The sequence below is a fragment of the Hippopotamus amphibius genome, chromosome 11 (assembly GCF_030028045.1).
Source record: "Hippopotamus amphibius kiboko isolate mHipAmp2 chromosome 11, mHipAmp2.hap2, whole genome shotgun sequence".
Taxonomy (NCBI): Eukaryota; Metazoa; Chordata; class Mammalia; order Artiodactyla; family Hippopotamidae; genus Hippopotamus; species Hippopotamus amphibius.
In genome coordinates this window covers 94605525-94626206 of record NC_080196.1, presented here as the reverse complement: position 1 = coordinate 94626206, position 20682 = coordinate 94605525, and the positions used below count along the sequence as shown (strand labels likewise).

At 37.7% G+C, this 20682-nt stretch overlaps 1 pseudogene; it reads right to left on the bottom strand.

Moving 5' to 3' along the window:
• Positions 1 to 12159: 12159 nt before the first annotated feature.
• Positions 12160 to 12618, bottom strand: LOC130831965 (40S ribosomal protein S18-like; annotated as a pseudogene).
• Positions 12619 to 20682: the final 8064 nt, after the last annotated feature.

Genomic DNA, 20682 nt, shown 5'->3' with positions numbered 1-20682 from the left:
TGCCACATTACCTGTTTCCGGGGGAGGTGTAGAAGAGCCTGCCACGTCCATTTGATACATGATCACTATGGTCACTGTGTCTGGGAGCTTGGCTTATTAATTACTTGATAGTGAGTGATAGTGAAATGTGATGAGCTGCAATGATTTTTTGGTGGATAATCCCTACTCAGTCAGGCTTCCTGATGTCTTAAACCCTGAAAGAAATGGGAAGGATTTTGTTCTGTTTATTATGCTTTTTTTGGTTGTTTTAAAGGTTATTTTTTAAACTATCAGCCAATCTGAATTTGTGGAGAGCGACGTTGTTAAAAGCGTTCAATATAATTCAGCAAATGTTTTCTAAGCCCCATTTTGTGCCATTTCCTGTATTAGCTATTTAGAATTGTGTAAAAGCCTTGACTACCTACTCTACGTGTTCCATTGACTTGAACTGGCAATGTGGAAACAGTTAAAAAAAATTAAAAACTGACTACCAAAATCAAAAGGTAGAAAATGTTTTACTGAAGCAAATGTGTCCTCAGAGAGGAATTGGTTTGTATGTATAATGTGACTATGGCTTCGGTACAGAACATCCTGGCATAGTTTTTAGAGCCAGGCCCTGACGTCTGACCACCTGGGCTTAAATCTCTGATCTGCATTTACCAGCTCTGTGGTCTTTGCAAAGTGCGCTGTGGTTGGATTGCAACATTGAGTGGTTATGTGGATTAAATAGGAGAGGTTGTTCAGAGCACTTAGAGCAGCACTCCGGGTTAGCAATGACCTTTACTACCTTCTGTTCTGCGCTGTTGCATTTACAAATGGCTTGGTCTTCTTGATTTACTCTGCTTTTTCAAAATATATCATCCTGCCACGTCTGTCAGACAATATATGAAATCAGGTTTTGCTTTTTCGGAGGCTGAGGGGGTAGGAACCATATCTAATCCAAGAGCTTTCAAAGATAATATTTTTATTTATCAGTAAAATTTTTTCTGAATGTAAAAGTACTATTCGTATTGAAACATATTCAAACCATATAGCAATGTTCTAAGGCAAAGGTTTCTTTGTGGAAATGTACATGCATCTGCATATGCACCTGCTATTACTATATGGATCAGTATTTTGGGTTTTTTTGTCTCTAAGAAACAACTTTATTGAGGTGTAATTTACATATCACAGAGTTCACAAAGTGAATTCAATGATTTTTAGTAAATTCATAGTTAACGGTACAATCCTCACCACAGTTCAGTTTTAGAATATTTCCACCACCTCAGAGATTCCTATGTCCATTTGCAGGAGAGCTCTGTTCCCATCACAGTTGCAGGCAATCACTGATCTGTTTCCATCTCTGTAGATTTGCTTTTTTTGAACATTTCATGTAATTGGAATAATACAATGTGTGATTTTTACAGCTGTCTTTTTGAACAGCATAATGCTAATTAGAAGTTCAAACATGTATGTATTAATAATTTGCTTTTATAATTTATTATGTCATTGGCTTTTTCTATGTTAGTATATATACATTTGCTTTATTCTTTTTTAGTGAGTACAGATGATTTTATTTTATGACTATACCATAATTATAAGGTACTCAATGATATGTGTCAAAGTTCTTTAGATGGTAGTCCTTTGTTGTATATAAGGCTACACAAACATTTTGTATAAATATCTTGGTAAACTTATATTAGCACTTCTGTAGGATAAATTCCTTAAAGTAGAATTGCTAGGTCAAAGGGTACAATAAATTTTAGGTTTTGATATACGCTTCTAAATTACTTTCCAAAAGGTGGTACCAATTTATATGCCCACCAATAATACGAGTACCTGCTTCCCAATGTTTTGACATATTTACTGTTGTTATTTTAAAATCTTTGTTAATATGATAGGTTAAAAAGTGATATTTCTTTGTTTTAATTAATATTCATTTGATTATTAGTGAATCCAAGCATCTTTTCATATTTGAATGAGCCAAATGCTTTTATGATTTGGAGGATGGATTACCCTGTCCTGTTTTTTTTTTTTTAAATACCATTTTAGATTTTTTCTGTTGATGTATGGGAAATATTTATATATTTAAAACAATTTTTTCTATCATTTATGTTGATTTTCTGTTGACCTTGTCTATTGTGTTTTTCAAGCTACAGAAGCTTTGTTTCATTTTTTTTAGTGCTGTTAAACCTGTTTTTTAAATTGAGTTATAACTGACATATAACATTCAGTTGTACAACATAATGATTTGATATTTGTGTATATTGCTAAATGATCACCACAGTAAGTCGAGTTAACGTCTGTCACCTTACAAAGTTACAAAAATACTTTTCTTATGATGAGAACTTTTAAGATTTATTCTCTTAGCAACTTTCAAATATGCAATACAGTATCACTGACTGTAGTCACCATTGCTGTACACATTGTTCATTTTATAACTGTGTTTGTGTTTGTCCTTTTGACCCTCTTCACCCACTTCTCTCACCAATCCCTCCCCCCTTCCTTCTCTGGCAACAACTACCAGTCTGTTCTCTCTATCTATGAGCTTATTTTTTTGTTTTGCTTTTGTTTTTGATTTTTAGTTTCCACATATAAGTGATATCATACAGTATTTGTCTTTCTCTGTCTCACTTATTTCATTTAGCATAATACTCTCGAGGCCTATCCATGATGTTGTGAATGGCAAGATTTTATTTTTTTAATAGCTGAATAATAATCGTGTGTGTGTGTGTGTTTCACATTTTTTAAACCCATTCATCCGTCAGTGGACACTTAGGTTTTTTCCATATCTTGACTATCGTAAATAACGCTGCAATGAACACTGGGGTGCATATATCTTTTTGACTTAGTATTTTTGTTTTCTGTGGATAAATATCCAGAAGTGGAATTGATGGGTCATATGGCAGTTCTTTTAATATTTTGAGGTGCCTCCATACTGCTTTCCACAGTGGCTGCACTAGTTTATATTCTCACCAATAGTGCATGAAGTTTCCCTGTCCTAATGGAGTGACCAACACTGTCTTCATCTTCCCTGTAGGGTTGATAAAAAGTTACCATTTGTGGGACTAACTTGATAGTGTGCCCTTGTTTGCTTCCTTTCCCACCCCAGTCCCATTGACCCACTCTGCCCACATTTTCCTGGGAATACTTTCAAATAAATCTGTTTCGTGTGAATTCTCATCCGAGTGCCTTAGAAACCCAACCCCAAACCCACTGAAGGGTTTAAGCAGAAGACTGGCATATCTGTTATATCTGTTGGTATTCATTTAACTGAGCCCCACTGGTTTTTTTCTTTTTTGTGTGTGTTTCAGAGTGTTTCCAACAGGATTTTCGTTTCGCTTATCTTCTTTTTTAAAAATAGACATTGTTTTTTAGAGTAATTTTAGGTTCACTACAGAATTGAGGAGAAAGCTAGAGTTCCCATACACCCCCTACCCCCACACATTCATAGCCTCCCCATATTAACATCCTGCACCAGAATGGTACATTTGTTATATTTGATGAACATACATTGATGTATCATCGCTCACAGCCCATAGTTTGTGTTAGGATTCACTCTTGGTGTTTTCTGTTCTACGGGTTTGGGCAGAGGTACAATGACATATCTACCATTATAGTATCAGACAGTAGTTATACTTCCTTAAAAATTCTCTGTGCCCTGCTTTTTTTTAAATCTTTCCCTCCTCTCAACCCCTGGTAACCACTGCTACTCTTATACTGTCTCCATAGTTTTGCCTTTCCAGAATGTCATATAGTTGGAATCATATAGTATGTAGACTTCCCAGATTGGCTTCTTTCACTTAGTAATATGCATTTCAGTTTGCTCCATGAATTTTCATGGCTTGATAGCTTATTTCTTTTTAACACTGAGTAATATTCCATTGTCTGAATATACCACAGTTCATTTATCCACTAACCTGTTGAAGGATATCTTGGTTGCTTCCGAGTTTTGGCAATTGTGAATAAAACTACTATAAACATTTGTGTGCAGGTTTGGTATGGACATGTTTTCAACTCATTGGAGTAAATACTAAGGAGCATGATTGCTGGATCTGTGGTAAAAGTATGCTCACTTTTGGAAGAAACCACCAGACTGTCTTTCAAAGTGCCTGTACCATTTTGCATTCACACTAGCAATGAATGAGAGTTCCTGTTGCTTCTTTTCCTTGACAGCATTCGTTATCGTCAATGATTTTGGCCATTCTAATAGCTGTGTACTGATATCTGATTGCTTTTTTTCCTCTCTTCTTTTTCTATTTTTTTTTCTTTTTGCTCCTCAGTAGCTCGGCCTGTATTTCTTCTTGTGATAATAATACTTGCCCATTTTTGACAAAATAGAACTTTCACAGTGTAATTTTCCTTAACCAGAAATTCTGTAACTGTTACTGGAAACTGGAAATGCTGTTTTCACCCTTCCTGAACTCCGTTTTCTCAGAGCTAATATTTTACCCTTGGGATGTAAGTCTCAACAGAACTGAGAGATGTCCAGGTTGTAGTGACACTGTGCCACCCACTGTGTGTGCTCCTTGGTGTGTGGGGGTCCCATGGGAGGGATGTTTAAGAGTTTAGTGAGAAAGCTCTTTTAGTTCATGTTCACAGATCTTTGTGCCTGCAGTTCTCACATGTATGCAAGGTACCTGGGTCAGGAAGGCTTTCAAAACTCAGAAACCATGACCTTGACTACTTAGTTGAATCTGGCTACTTGAATCAGACTCCTTCCATCATTGTAGACTTACCCTCAAGGCTTCAAATTCCCTCTTGAAATCTAGCCCCTGTTCACCTTCCCCTTGGTTCCAGTCATCTGATGACACATCTGTATGTCAGGTGACAACTGTATGTCTGGTCCCTAGCTGTGAAATTTTAAAAATATATCCATATGGCTAATAAATATTTGGAAAGTTTCCCGAACTTATTAGTCATCAAGACACTCAAGTTAAATCCACAGTGAGATGTCACTACATACCCATCAGAATTTCCAGAAGAAAAAGGTTTTTTACTACCAAACATTGGTGAAGCAAGTAAAACTCTCAACATACTGACACAAGTGTAAATTGGTGCAGCCACTTGGCAAAGCTGGTTGGTATTGTCTACTAAAACTGAACATACACCCAACAATGACACAGAAACTCCGCTCTCAGTTACATACGCAGCAGGAAGGCATGCAAATGTGTATCAAGAGCCACGTACCTGATTGTTTGTAGCTGCACTGTTCATGATAGCTAAAGACTGAAAACAACCCATGTGCCCATCAGTAGTATATTAAATAAACAATTTTTTGCATATGCTTATAATGAAATACTCTATTACTATATTATAGGTAAAGTGAATGAACTTTTGTTATACACAATGTGGCTGAAGCCCACAAACATAATAGTAAGCAGAAGAGGCCAGAGAGCAAATAATGCAGACAGTGTGGTGTGCAACTAAATTATAGTGTTATAATTGCTAATTGGGAAAAGGTATGAAGGGGTCTTCTGGGGTGCTGGCAAAATCTTACTTCTTTACCTGGCTCTGAGTTCATGGATGTTTATTTTCTGAAAATTACTGAGTTGTACCTGCAGATGGCACTTTTGTGTATGTGTGTTATCTCCATAGTGATTTTAAAGTAAAAGAGAGAAAGAGAACATTCTGGCAGCTGGAGAGTGGAAGGACTGAAATCAAGAAAATTAATTAGGAAGTAATTGCAGTAATAATGATAAAAATCATGACAGTGAACACTTATTGAGGGCTTATCCTATGCTCCACATGGAAACTCCATGAGGGAGATATTATCCCCATTTTATAGATGAGAAAACTGAGGCATAGGATTATTAAGGACAATGCTCAAGGTCACACAGATATTCAGCGGTAAAGCTGGAATTTGAAACCAAGCCCAGGCAATTGAATTCTAGGACATGTGCATTTATATACCGGATTATATGCTCTTGTGATCCTGGTCTTAGGAAAAGATAATTTGGTGTTGATTAGTGGCGTTGGTGAGAAGTGGTCATATTCAAGGAAGATTTTAGATTTGCTGCTGGATCTGCTATTTGGGGAGAGGAAACAAAAGAAATTACAGGTGACTTGTAGATTTTTTTTTTTGTTATGCAGTTAAGGGGATATTGTTTCTGACTTGTGACAGAATGGGTATGGAATAGGTATTAAGATGAAAAGAGATATCAAGGCTTTTAGTTAGGCCTTGTTAAATTTGAGATATCTGTTAGGCATCCAAGCATGTAAGTGAAATAGGAATTGGATCCATAGGGTCCACAGGTCTGGAGGGAGATCAGGCTGTGGATATAAATTTATGAGTCATCAGGACAGTAGTCAATTTAGGCCACAGGAGATGATGAAATTATCTAGTGAGAGGCTGCAGGTAGAAAAGAATATAGGGCTGAAACCGAGTCTTAAATTTAGTGGAGAGAATGAGGTTAGGCTTTAGCAAATTTGTGGAACAGAAGAAATCAGAAGAAAATTTCCCAGAATCGAAGAACAACACAAGCGCTCAGAATGAAAACGCTCAGATAGTGCTAAGCACAGTGAATGTGTAAAGAGACTCCTACAGATATAATTGTGACCTTGTAGAATACCAAAGATAAGGAGACCATCCCCAAAAGTGGGTCATGGAGAGGTTAAAACAAAAGTTGCATATAAGGGACTAAGGTTAGATTTCTTACCAACAGCACTTTACACTCAAAGATAATAGGCAATAAATCAAAGATGATGGCAGAGTGGATGTTTTCAGACCAAGATGCCCGAGTACCCTTTTGCAGAAAGTTCCTTGAGGATATGCTCCAGAAAAAAAAAAAAGAAAGGCATATTAGGAAAAATTATACAGAATGTGGGAAACAGAGGATCCAAACCAGAGTGCATTGATGGGAATTCTGTGTGCAGGCCTAAAAAGCAACTAATCCATGTTATCGAAAGAGAAGGAAGACACCAAAAGGGTGGCCTCTGGAAAGGAAAGAAAGGCAGAATGAAAGGATAGATAATATGATTGTGAGTCTAGAAATGTTTGAGGATATGCTAAAGGAAATTGATAAACTATGAAAAAGGAGAATCCAATTGAACTGATTCTAAGTATATTTTACTTTAATTGGAAAACAACACTGGAAAAGAAAATGGAGTCCTAGCTTATGATGCAGCTCATTATTGACATGACCACACGATAAATCAAATACCACTTAGTGGTTTTCATCTTTTCGAATCAACCTATAGACAAAATACGGAAAACTGTAGGAAGATTATAGATCAAATGGTAAACAGTATCAACTCTGCTATTAAAAGTGGAGATATGGTAGATGGAGAGATGGAGGAAGGGAAGAGAAGAGAAGACAAGAATGAGAGTTTTCATGTCCTATCCTCTTGTAAAGTAAGGAGCCCAGATGTATTGTGTATAATGTACGGGCCAAGAAATCGTGTTTTAACTTATTTCGTGTTACTGCAGATATCTTTAGTGGAGAAACTCTGGTGATAAAACTATACAGAGAGAAAGATTTGGGTAGGTAGGGAGTGATGGAGGTGAGCAGAATCCTCTTCTACCATAGCAGGAGGCCAATAGCCAAGAAATCCTGGTATCAATGTGCTAATTAAGTGTTTGAAGATGAGCCCCAGAAAAATGAAAAGGAAGCAGTTGAAAGTGTTTGCCTATGGGGATTAAGGCTCTGTGGGTGGGGAGGCATGGGAATGAGAATTGTTGATTTTCTTTATAAGCCCTTCTGTTCTTTTTTGTTTCATAAGTCATATGCATTTACGACTTAGAATAAAAATGAAGAAAATGAAATGGACAATTAAATTATAAAATGGAAATTATTCTAAAATAAGGACATTGATTAGGAAGATATTAAAAAACAATTTAAAACAAACAGAAGAAAATCCCACAGGAAGCCTGGAGTCAGTGTTTAAAAATACCACAATTAGAAACATAGACATAGACAAGTGCTTTGAACTGAAATCCTATAGGACTCATTTGCAAAAAAAAAAAAAAAAAAAAACAATTGTAAGAAAAAAATGTTTTTTGAAAATGAAAAGAAGGATGGAAAGATGGAAATAAATACTGCAGAGTTGTAGACCAGAAATCTAGACATATAGGCAGACTCCGCCTCACCCCATTTCCACTGCCTTTTGAAATGAGTTCAGAACCAATATTGAAAAATAATTAAAACATGAAAGGCAAGAAAGCACCAAAAAACTAGTGGAACTAACTGCAGATCATGGATAAAAAGGAGATAATACAGAATAGGTAAAGTGTTTCTTAGGTCTTTATTGAGAAAGTGATTAAAGAGATTCTCACTCTTTAGTTGTCTTTTGAAGCAGGAGGATGAAAAGGAATGGATCAAATAGTAACAAATAAGAAGGGAGAATTCAGATCAAGGATGGAGATATTTGGCACAAGTGCCATCAGTCTCTCCTCCTCTGCCGGTATGGAGGTAGCCTCAGAAACTTCCTTTGCAGTTTTCCAGAATAGCCACTGAAATTGGTATGTGAGATGAAAACTATGATCTAGGTAAACCTAATTGAAACAGGGTATAATTAAGTCACTTAGCTCCTGTTGAATTTGTTAAAAATTTGGACCCAAACTTAACAGGTTTAAGAGAAAGAACATTTATTGTTTTGGGTGGCACACACAAGAAATATCTTCTAAAAGAGGGAAGGAGTGCTCTGAGCATTAGTGGAAATACTGACACTTTAGCCAGAAGGGTATCCAGTGACCTATATATGACCTTCATCTCAGGTTACTAGACCATGGTAGCGACTGAGTTCAGGTGAAACTTGAGATAGACATAAAAAGCATTAACAACTCATTATACAGATAAATAAACTGAGGTTAAAAGATATTAGGTGACATTTCCAAAATCTAGAATCAAATTAGTAGAAAATCTGACCCTAGATCTCAGGTGCCTGATGTTCTAGTTCCAGAGCCCTCACCCTAAATAACTCGACATTCACATCATGTGAAGTACGTTGAGATAACACTAGAGGTATCAGATTTAAGGAACCAGTTGTGGTAATTGAAAATGTTTATCTTGAGCACTGTTGTCTTTACATACATCTTGGTCTGTAAAGAACTGGTGGCCTTTATATTATTCCTTCAGATGGGAGATACTACAGAATTAGAATATGTGGCAGAAACTGCTAGGGATCCACTAATGTTAAGATGACCATATGTTCTGGTTTTCCTAGAAAAGTCCTCGTTCATGCTATTGTCCCAGCATAAATAGTGATAGCATCCTGTGCCTTTCTTATTAGTGTCCTATGTCAAGAGAATCCTGTGAGTCAGGTAATAACTCCCTGTTACCTGGACTATATATTTAAAGACGTTTATAGCGTGAACAGCTTTGGAAGATAGACAGGGAGACTCTCTCCAGCACAAAAGGCAAGCCTGTTGCTGCCACTATAAAAGATTTGAGTTCACTAAATTCAAAATTCTTCTCCTATATTGCGGCCAATTATGTGTGCATACACCCATCCAAGCCCATCACATTGCCTCTGTGGGACTTGGTAGGGCAAGGGAAACTGATGCAAATACGGTGATGCTCATGCTACTTGTAGTACCATGAGTAATAAACCATTGTTCCTGACCCAGGAGTCCCATGTCTTTTGCCAGTATCCATGAGACTGTGCCAGGTAATCTTGTTATCTTGCAAATGGCATAAAATCTCAGACCCTTCAAAGTTAACATTCTAAAAATTATATGTTATACTAAACTAATGAAAGAGCTCCTGAGTTTCTGCTGGGCACCCTGGTAGAGACTACATTTCCCATCTTTCTTTTCATGGCCATGTGATCAAGCTCTGGCCAATAGAATGTGAGCAAAAGAGTTACTGCCAGATCACAATCATAAGAGGAATGGATATACCCTGCATTCGATCTTTCCTTCATTCATCTGGCTGGGATACAGACATAATGGTAGCAGCTTGAGGGGACATCTTGGACTCAGGATACAAGTCACCTGATGAGAATGGCAGGACCATCCCTTTAGCCTTGGGCTGGCTACTTCTGGACTGTAAGGGAGATATACACTTTTTATCTTACTTAAATCAGTGTCTTTTTGGCTCCCTTTCATGGCAGCTTGAATGTACTCTAAGAAATGGAGAAGCAAACTTAAAAATCTCTTTGTTATTATTATTTTAAACAAATGAAGAAGTTGAGATCTAAAATCAATAAATAACTTGCTCATCATTACAGAGTTAAGAAAACTAAAAGTCCCATTGATTTCCTCCTCCCCTGTTCCTCACATGGCCCATATCCAGTAGTACCGAATGACGTTGAATATACAAGTACAAGGTGTCCAGAGAAGTAGGAGTATCGGGAAATCTTTACAGTGAGTACAAGTAAATGGATGATAACTGATATCAATTATCCAGCTCTGGATGAAGAAATGCATATAAAGATATAACTTGAGCTTTGTGAGCTGAAAGTCAAGGTAAGAATGAGAAATTGCAAGGGTAAAAAGTACCCGGTGGAGGAGAAATGATTTATACTAAAGTGAAGTGGTCGGCAGTTTCTTTCAATTTTCATTGTTATGTCCCCGACGTCCAATTCACTGCCTTCTTGGAATGGCTTCATTAAGCAAGTGAAATTTAAGGAGGGATCTGAGAGAGTTGAAATAGTTCTCATGGCAAATGGGTGAGGGAAAACTGGCTAGGCACTGACTTCATAAATCAAGCAGTATCTATATGTAAGACACTTGTGAAATGCTTGTGGGTGTGGCGAAGATACCGTGATTTTGAAGACAGGTTTTGTAACCGAAGGGAAAACACAATTTTGCAGGGCTTACATGCCAACATTAAACCTAGCAATACAGTTTTGTAGGGAGGAAGGAAATAGGTAGTTTCATAGAGATTATGGGGCTCGAGGTGTGCCTCGAAAAATAGAATGTTGGGAAGTTGAAGTCTTGTTAACAGCTGAAGAATTGCCAAAGGGTTCTTCATTTAACTGGAATGTCTTAATAACAAGTGTTTTGTTATTGTTTCTTAACTTTTTGGTGAGCTTAGTAAAAACTTCTTCCTTAATCTTGTCTCCTTGGAATCTGGTGGTTTTATAGATTGCGCAGAAGTGCTTTTAGGACATGAAAGTATCTGAGATGAAATGGAAAAACTCTGATACAGAGCATTGGATTTCAGATGGACATTATTCAAAATTCTTAGGAGCCATATATAATACTGAAATGGAGAAGATTATTGTAGGCTGAGATTCGTCAGATATGTTCTCTTGGAGCAAACAGGGAGTTAGGCAAGTTCGAAGGAATTGAGAATCAATGAGGCACAAAAAAGCCCTTGGGCTAGGCTCTTAACATTTTCTGCACCTCTGCTACTATGCATGTTTTCAAAAAATTAATTGTGGTAAAATACACATAAGATTTACCATCTTAACCATATTTAAGCATACAGTTCAGTATTGTTAAGTAAATTCACACTGTTGTACAAACAATCTCCAGAATTTTTTCATCTTGCAGACCTGAAATTCTATATCCATTGGACAATAATTCCTCATTTTCTTCTCCTCCATCTCCTGGTAATAGCCATTGTACTTTGTTTCTATAAATTTGACTACTCTAGATACTTCATGTAAATGGAATCATACAGTATTTGTCTTTTTTGACTGGTTTATCTCACTTAGCAAAATGACCGCAAGTTCATCCATGTCGTAGCATGTGTCAGAATATTTTTCCTTTATAAGGCTGAATAATATTCTATTGCATGTACATACCATATTTGTTTATTCTTTCACCCATTGATAAACACTTGGGTTGCTTCTACCTCTTGACTGTAATAAATGATACTGCTCTGAACATGCTTATACAGATATCTCTTTGGGACCCTGCTTTCTATTCTTTTGGATATAAATTCAGGAGTGGAATTGCTGGATCACATGGTAATTCTATGTTTAATGTTTCTGAGACATTGCTATGTTGTCTTCCATAGCAGTGACACCCTTTTACCTTCTCAGCAACACAACACAAGGTTTCCAGTTTCTCCATGTCCTTGTCAACACTTGTTATTTTCTTTTTTTAAAAAAGTAGTAACTATCCTAATGGGTATAAAGTGATATCTCATTGTGATTTTGATTTTCATTTCCCTATGGTTAGTGATGTTGAACCTCATTTTATATGCTTATTGGCCATTTGTATATCTTCTTTGGAGAAATGTCTGTTGAAGTCTTTTTTCCATTTTTAAAACTATGTGAGCTATTTATTGACAGACAATGCCCACAAATTTATTTCTTGTTGGACACATCTATGGTGCAGCCATGGTGGCCTGTGGACTTGGTGTGTTGGTCTCAGACACAAAGTCCCCAAAAGTGTTGTAGCCCTCTGTGGGCCCAAATCTTCTTCATTTGCTCCAGGTCTTCACGGAGTGTGTTGTCCAGACCATTGGCCAGGACATGGCTGTGTTTTCCATCCTTCATGTCCTTCTATCTATTGAAGAACCAGTCTGGGATCATGTCCTGGTGTGGCTTCTGCATAGTGGTGATCACATGTTCCACCTCATCCTCAGTGAGCTCTCCTGCTCTCTTGGTGAGGTTGATATTGGCTTTCCTCAATGTTACATGAGCAAATCTTTGCCCCATACCTTTAATTACTGTAATGGCAAAAGCAATTTTCTGCTGTTCATCAATATTGTTGTTGAGTACTCAAAAAATGTGCTGGAACTTCTCAGGGATTACAAGAGACATGGCAGCGGCCCCAGCAGCCCTTTTGTCCATTTTTAAATTGAGTTGTTTTCTGTTGTTGAGTTTTAAAATTTCTCTCTGTATTCTGGCTATAACTCCTCATCATATATTTGATTGCAAATATTTTTCCCATTCTTTAGGTTGCCTTTTCACTCTGTTGATTGTGTCCTTTGCAGAGAAGTTTTAAATTTTGATGTAGTTCAATTTAGCTATTTTTACTTTTGTTGCCTGTGCTTTTGGTGTCATGTCCAAGAAATCATTGCCAAATCTGTTGTAATGAAGTTTTTCTGCTAGGTTTTCTTTTAAGAGTTTTATCATTGAAGTCTTAAGTTCAAGTCTGTGATCCATTTTAAATTAGTGTTTCATATGATATAAGGTAAGGCTTCAAGAAAAAAAGATGGCGGCGAAGTAGAGAGACGTGGAGTGCATCCCTCTCCACAGATGCATTGGGAATGCACGGAAGGACGCAGTCATTCCCACAGAGAGCCAGCTGAACACCAGCAGACGGCCTCGGACACCAGAAAGGGCTGCGGGGAGCCCGACATAGCCGGTAGGGAGGCATCTACGAGGGCTCAAAGAGGGTGAAGCGGCGGAGCTGTGGCAGATGGGAGGGAGTGAGAAACATACGGAGGGTCCGCAGCGCAGCTCAGCGTTCCCGGACCGAGACATCGATCCGCGACTGAACGGAGGGTCCGGGAGCGGGAGCGTGGGAACCGGAGAGCTGGTTCAGGGTGAGAAACATTGTTGCCCGTAGGGTAACGGACCGAGAGGACAGGAGGGAGGAGGTCCTCGGAGAGGAGTGCCCGTCCCTGAGAGCTGCCCGGCCATGATGGCGGCTGCAGGCTCCCGGGCGGGGGGGAGGACCCGCGCGCATAGCCTCTCCCTTTCTTTCCGTGCCTCTGCAACAGGCAGTGGAGAGACGCCCTGCAGGCCACCTAAGGCGCTCAGGGATAACAAGCATCCTCAGGCGCTCGGGCGGGGCTAGATTAAAACTCCTTGCAACTCCAGCAGCAGGGAGGCTGCCAAGAGAAAAAAAAAAACCAGCATCAAAAAGAAAAACCCCGAGAGAGGCCCAACTCTAAGACTTTCTGTGTACGCCTGAGCCACCAGCGCCCTCTGCAACAGGCACCTCCAAGCCTGACTGAAACAACAGTGCGCCACTGCTCACTCACTCCCAGGAGAAGGAGCCACTATTGTACCCTCTCCCTCCCCACACACCAAGGCTTACAGACGAACAATAAAGAAACCTCTGCTGGTCACAGAATAACGCAAAAAAAAAAAAAAAAACCCAAGGCAAGGAGAAGGACACTTACAGCTGAGACGCTAAGGAAACAGAAATGGTAGTATCAATACCTATTGAACTGGTCCATTCTGGGATCAGTTCTGGATTTTTTTTCTTTTTTTCTTTCTCTCTCTCTCTCTCTTTTTTTTTTTTTTTTTTTTGATTTATTAAATACGATCTTAGCCCTAAGGGATCTACAAGTTTTACAACATAATTTTTTAAGGATATTTTTTATTCTTTTTTTTTTTTTTTTTTCTTTTTTGCCTTTTTATATACTTCTATATCTAGCTAAGTTTTTGGTAGTATGGACAAAATAGCTTTCATACTTTCCTTTCATCCCTTTCTTTTATACACTTCTATTCCTTTCTTTTTCTTTGCATATTTCCAACCACATTACGCTCTTCTGTTCCCCTTTCTTCCAGCCATTTTAAGTGTATTTTATCTTAACATACTTATAAGCAACACTATCAGTCTGCTCAGACTCCTTGCTCTATTCTCCAGATGATGCACTGCCTTGCTATTAATATTAGGCTTTTGTCTTTATCTTAGTTCTTAGTACAGTTGTCTAATTACATTCTGAGAATCTCCATTCTCTCTGGTGGTACTCCAGCTCATTTCTATATTTGATCCTAGCTTACAAAATCTCCCTGGATTGATGTTTGTATGTGTAGGGTGTTATTTGTTGTTTGTTTGCTTTTGCTTTTGTCTCTGATTTGTTCTGTTTCAGTTGTCAATTTCTGCTGGGTTTCTCTTTGAATATCTGATAGCACACTGGGGTTCTGTCAGGTCTTTCTAGAGCCTTATGTCCTAACGGATTCAATAATTGTGTGTCTTATACATGTATGTGTTTCCTAGACTAAATATTCATTTAATCCAATACTTGGACATTAGTCTGAGGCTTGGACAGTCTTCTATAAACACCTCTATCACCAGGACAAGCAACCCCAAAAGCTCGGACAACCATGAGGAAACAAAGAAACCCCATGCAGGCAAAGGAGCAGGAAAAAAACCCACAAGACCAAATAAATGAGGAGGAAATAGGAAAAATGCCTGAAAAAGAATTTAGAGTAATGATAGTCAAAATGATACAAAATCTCGATAACAAAATAGAGAAAGTACAAGAAACAGTTCATAAGAACTCAGAAAAACAAACAGCAATGGATAACAAAATAACTGAAATTAAAAATACTCTAGATGCTATAACCAGCAGAATGACTGAGGCAGAAGAACGAATAAGTGAGTTGGAAGATAGAATGGGAGAAATAAACGCCACAGAGCAGGAAAAAGAAAAAAAAATTAAAAGACTAGAAGACAGCCTCAGAGACCTCAGTGATAACCTTAAACGTACCAACATTCGAATTATAGGCATCCCAGAAGAAGAAAACAAGAAAGGGTCTGAGAAAATATTTGAAGAGGTTCTAGTGGAAAACTTCCCCAACATGGGAAAGGAAATAATTCACCAAGTCCAAGAAGCACAGAGAGTCCCATACAGAATAAACCCAAGGAGAAATACACCAAGACACATATTAATCAAACTAACGACAATTAAACACAAAGAAAAAATATTAAAAGCAGCAAGAGAAAAGCAACAAACAACATCTAAGGGAAAACCCATCAGGATAACAGCTGACCTTTCTACAGAAACTCTGCAGGCCAGAAGGGAATGGCAGGATATACTGAAAGTCCTGAAAGAGAGAAACCTACAGCCAAGAATACTCTACCCAGCAAGAATCTCATTCAGATTTGAGGGAGAAATCAAAAGCTTCCCAGACAAGCAAAAGTTCAGAGAATTCAGCACCACCAAACCAGCCTTACAACAAGTGCTAAAGGAACTTCTCTAAGTAGGAAACACAAGAAAAGGAAAACACCTACAAATACAAACCCAAAACAATTCAGAAAATGGTCATTGGAACACACATGTCAATAATCACTTTAAATGTAAATGGATTAAATGCTCCAACCAAAAGACACAGACTGGCTGAATGGATACAAAAACAAGACCCTTCTATATGCTGCCTACAAGAAACCCACTTCAGACCAAGGGATACATATACACTGAAAGTGAAGGGATGGAAAACGATATTCCATGCAAATGGAAGTCAAAAGAAAGCTGGAGTAGCAATACTCATATCAGACAAATTAGACTTGAAAGTAAAGACTATTACAAGAGACAAGGAAGGGCACTACATAATGATCAAGGGATCCATTCAAGAAGAACATATCACAATGGTAAATATCTATGCCCCCAATATAGGAGCACCTCAATACATAAGGCAAATGTTAACAGCTATAAAAGGGGACATCGACAGTAACACAATAATAGTGGGAGACTTGAACACCCCACTTACATCAATGGACAGATCATCCAAACAGAAAATAAATAAAGACACACAAGCTTTAAATGACACATTAGACCATCTCGACTTCATTGATATTTATAGGACATTCCATCCAAAAACGACAGACTACACTTTCTTCTCAAGTGCACACGGAACATTTTCCAGGATAGATCACATCTTGGGTCACAAATCAAACCTCAGCAAATTCAAGAAAATTGAAATCATATCAAGCATCTTCTCAGACCACAACGCCATGAGACTAGATATCAATTACAGGAAAAAAACTGCAAAAAATACAAACACATGGAGGCTAAACAATTCACTCTTAAACAACCAAGGAATCACTACAGAAATCAAAGAGGAAATAAAAAAATATCTAGAAACAAATGACAACGAAAACACAACAACCCAAAACCTATGGGACGCAGCAAAAGCAGTTCTAAGAGGGAAGTTTATAGCAATACAGTTCTACCTTAAGAAACAAGAAAATGATCGAATAAACCACCTAACCTTACACCTCAAACAACTAGAGAAAGAAGAACAAAGAAACCCCAAAGTGAGCAGAAGGAAAGAAATCATAAAGATCAGAGCAGAAATAAATGAAAAAGAAAGGAAAGAAACCATAAGAAAAATAAGTGAAACTAAAAGCTGGTTCTTTGAGAAGATTAACAAAATTGATAAACCATTAGCCAGACTCATCAAGAAAAAAAGGGAGAAGATGCAAATCAACAGAATTAGAAATGAAAAAGGAGAAGTCACAACGGACACCTCAGAAATACAAAACATCATGAGAGACTACTACAAGCAACTCTATGCCAATCAATTGGATAACCTGGAAGAAATGGATACATTCTTAGAAAAATACAATCTTCCAAGACTGAGCCAGGAAGAAATAGAAACCATGAACAGACCAATCACAAGTACAGAAATTGAGGCAGTGATTAAAAATCTCCCAACACACAAAAGCCCAGGATCAGATGGATTCACAGGCGAATTCTATCAAACATTTCGAGAAGAGTTAACACCTATCCTTCTCAAACTCTTCCAAAATATTGCAGAAGGCGGAGCACTCCCAAACTCATTCTACGAGGCTACCATCACCCTGATACCAAAACCAGGCAAAGATGTCACAAAAAAAGAAAACTACAGACCAATATCACTGATGAATATAGCTGCAAAAATCCTCAACAAAATACTAGCTAACAGACTGCAACAGCACATTAAAAAAATCATACACCACGATCAAGTGGGGTTTATCCCTGGGATGCAAGGTTCTTCAATATACGCAAATCAATCAACGTGATACATCATATCAACAAATTGAAGGATAAAAACCATATGATCATTTCAATAGATGCAGAAAAAGCTTTTGACAAAGTTCAACATCCATTTATGATAAAAGCTCTCCAGAAAATGGGCATAGAAGGAAATTACCTCAACATCATAAAAGCCATATATGACAAACCAAAAGCCAACATTGTTCTCAATGGAGAAAAACTGGAAGAATTCCCTCTAAGAACAGGAACAAGACAAGGGTGTCCACTCTCACCACTGTTATTCAACATAGTTTTGGAAGTGTTAGCCACAGCAATCAGAGAAGAAAAAGAAATTAAAGGAATCCAAATTGGAAAAGAAGAAGTACAATTGTCACTCTTTGCAGATGACATGATAGTATATATAGAAAACCCTAAAGACTCCACCAGAAAACTGCTAGCACTAATTGATGAGTTTAGTAAAGTAGCAGGATACAAAATTAATGCACAGAAATCTCTTGCATTCCTATACACTAACAACGGAAGAGCAGAAAGAGAAATTAAGGAAACTCTCCCATTCACCATTGCAACCAAAAGAATCAAATACCTAGGAATAAACCTGCCTAAGGAGGCAAAAGATCTGTATGCAGAAAACTTTAAGACATTGATGAAAGAAATCAAAGATGACACAAACAGATGGAGGGACATACCATGTTCCTGGATTGGAAGAATCAACATCGTGAAAATGACTGTACTACCCAAAGCAATTTACAGATTCAATGCAATCCCGATCAAATTACCAATGGCATTTTTCACAGAACTAGAGCAAGAAATCTTACGATTTGTATGGAAACGCAAAAGACCCCGAATAGCCAAAGCAATCTTGAGAAGGAAAAATGGAGTTGGTGGAATCAGGCTTCCTGACTTCAAACTATACTACAAGGCCATAGTGATCAAGACAGTATGGTACTGGCACAAAAATAGAAAGGAAGATCAATGGAATAGAATAGAGACCTCAGAAGTAAGCCCAAACACATATGGGCACCTTATCTTTGACAAAGGAGGCACGAGTATACAATGGAAAAAAGACAGCCTCTTCAATAAGTGGTGCTGGGAAAATTGGACAGCAACATGTAAAAGAATGAAATTAGAACACTTCCTAACACCATACACAAAAATAAACTCCAAATGGATTAAAGACCTACATGTAAGGCCAGACACTATCAAACTCCTAGAGGAAAACATAGGCAGAACACTCTTTGACATACATCAAAGCAACATCCTTTTTGACCCACCTCCTAGAATCATGGAAATAAAATCAAGAATAAACGAATGGGACCTCATGAAACTTAGAAGCTTTTGCACAGCAAAAGAAACCATAAACAAGACTAAAAGGCAACCCTCAGAATGGGAAAAAATAATTGCCTATGAAACAACGGACAAAGGATTAACCTCCAAAATATACAAGCAGCTCATGAAGCTTAATACCAGAAAAGCAAATAACCCAATCCACAAATGGGCGGAAGACCTAAATAGACATTTATCCAAAGAAGACATACAGATGGCCAACAAACACATGAAAAGATGCTCAACATCACTCATCATCAGAGAAATGCAAGTCAAAGCCACAATGAGGTATCACCTCACACCAATCAGAATGGCCATCATCACAAAGTCTGGAAACCACAAATGTTGGAGAGGGTGTGGAGAAAAGGGAACTCTCCTGCACTGTTGGTGGGAATGTAAGTTGGTACAGCCACTATGGAAAACAATTTGGAGGTTCCTTAAAAAACTGCAAATAGAACTACCATATGATCCAGTAATCCCACTCCTGGGCATATACCCAAAGAAAACCGTAATCCCAAAAGAAGCTTGTACCATAATGTTTATTGCAGCACTCTTTACAATAGCCAGGACATGGAAGCAACCTAAATGCCCATCAACAAATGAATGGATACAGAAGATGTGGCATATATATACAATGGAATATTACTCAGCTATAAAAAGGGATGAGATGGAGCTATATGTAATGAGGTGGATAGAACTACAATCTGTCATACATAGTGAAGTAAGTCAGAAAGAGAAGGACAAATATTGTATGCTAACTCACATATACGGAATCTAAAAATGGTACTGATGAACTCAGTGACAAGAACAAGGACGCAGATACAGAGAATGGACTGGAGAACTTGAGGTATGGGAGGGGGCGGGGGGTGAAGGGGAAACTGAGAAGAAGCGAGAGAGTAGCACAGACATATATATACTACCAACTGTAAAATAGTCAGTGGAAAGTTGTTATATAACAAAGGGAGTCCAACTCGAGGATGGAAGATGCCTTAGAGGACTGGGGCAGGGAGGGTGGGGGGGACTCGAGGGGGGGGCGTCAAGGACGGGAGGGAATATGGGGATATGTGTATAAAAACAGTTGATTGAACCTGGTGTACCCCCAAAAAAAATAAAATAAAATAATAATAAAAAAAAGAAAAAAAAATAAGCTAATTTAATGGAAAAAAAAATATATAAAAATAAGGTAAGGCTTCAACTTTATTCTTTTGCATGTGGCTATCCAGTTTTCCTAGCACCATTTGTTGAAGAGACTGTCCTTTTCCCATTGAATGGTTTTGGCATCCTTGTCAAAAATAGTTTTACCATATACTCAAACATTTATTTCTGGCCTCTCCATTCAATTCCACTGGTCTTTATGTCTGTTTTCATGCCAGCAACATACTGTTTTGATTGCCATAGCTTTGTGATAAGTTTTGAAATCAGAAAGTGTGAGCCATTAACTTCATTCTTCTTTTTAAAGATTGTTTTGGCTATTTGGGGTTCTTTGAAATTCCATAGTAATTTTAGAATGGATTTTTCCATTCAAAAAATTTGCATTAAATCTGTAGATCATTCTGATTTGTACCGACACCTTAATAATAGTAAATCTTCCAATCTATGGGCACAGGATGTCTTTCCAATTATCTTCTTCAATTTCTTTCAGCAATGTTTTAAAGTTTTCAGTGTGTAAGTTTTTCACCTCCTTGGTTAGATTTATACCCAAGTATTTTATTTTTTTAATGCTATTATAAATGGAATTAAAAATTTTTCCTTTTATTTTTTGTGTATAAAAATGCAACTGACTTTTCCATTTTAATTTTGCATCCTACAATTGCAGAATTTGCTTATTTATAACAGTTTTTTTTTT